The sequence below is a fragment of the Carlito syrichta genome, unplaced genomic scaffold, assembly GCF_000164805.1.
Source record: "Carlito syrichta isolate Samal-C Ts95f unplaced genomic scaffold, Tarsius_syrichta-2.0.1 Scaffold172482, whole genome shotgun sequence".
Lineage (NCBI taxonomy): Eukaryota > Metazoa > Chordata > Mammalia > Primates > Tarsiidae > Carlito > Carlito syrichta.
The window spans coordinates 461563-462823 of NW_007116578.1; positions in this window are offsets into that span (position 1 = coordinate 461563).

Genomic DNA, 1261 nt, shown 5'->3' on the forward strand with positions numbered 1-1261 from the left:
TTTATATTTTATATGTAAAACCTAATTCTGATAAAGGAGAAAGAACAAACTTGTAAGAAGGAAAATGTAAGATTCACTAAATTCAGCTCAAAAGAAAAGATGCCTGATAAATCCATTTGAAAGACAATAATTATTAAAAGGGTCAAGAAGAGGGAAAGATCTTACGTGCTGGGAGGTAAGGCAAGCTTGAAGTCAGGAAAAGAGCAAGGATTTTGACCCACATGTCACTCCAAACCTTCTGCACTGTTTATACTGTGCTATGTCCCCTTCCACTGGAGTGGTAAGATTTTGCAGTGCATGGCAACTGTGATGTTGGTATACGAATGATCAAGACATATGATTTCTCAGGACTGCAGTCAACAGGGAACAGGAAGGGACCTGCGGAAGAAGAAAACGGCACGAAGCCATTGGAGACGTGTTGAAGGGGACCAGCTGGGTGATTCCCATGCCAGGGTTCAGCGGGGGCTCTGAAGGATGGTTACGCCACCAGGATCCGCCCAGCCCACCCTGCTCACACACAGCAGAGTACCCCCGACTGCACGTGTCACTGAAGGAGGGCGCATGCATTGGATTTATGCGTGCAAATTATTGAAGAGATGTCATATTCTCTGAGGCCTGTGCCCGCAAACCCCACTCTTTTCCTTGAGTTCCTCATGGACAAATCTCTTGAGTTCCAGAGGCTTCTCCTGAGGGTTTGCTGCTTTCTCAGACATTCAGCCAGCTGCTTTTCTTCTTAGCGCTCCCACGTTGCCAGAAGGGAGACAGGAGAACACGTCTCCGGTTGCAATCTCTCCTTCCAACACGAAGTTGTGACCCTGGAAAGACTGTTCGGGTTTCAAAAGCCGTCTGAACCGACACGACTCGGAGCAGGCGCAAAGCTGCTCTCAGTCGGCCAGAGGGTCACCTTGGAGCAAGGGTGGAGGGAGAATGCATGGGGGAGACCACACCAATTCTGCTAGTGATTCAACAGGATTGCTAAAAAAAAAAAAAAAAAAAAAAAAATCAGATCCTTCCTCTATTTCCAGATGCCTCCTCACTTTCGTGCTGTTTGCCCAGACGGGGTGTGTCGTGACTGGGCGCCTGGCTCCGAGGGACCTCCAAGAGGCCGGCAGCCTAGACGCGTCCCAGGCAGAACAGGCTTTGGGCGCACATGGGAGAAAGCAGGCGCAAGCCACGCCTGTGCCCGAGACAGGAGAAGGGACAGACCGCTCTCTAGCTGGGCAAACTTTCCACCCCGGCAGGGCCGAATTCCTCTTTTGTG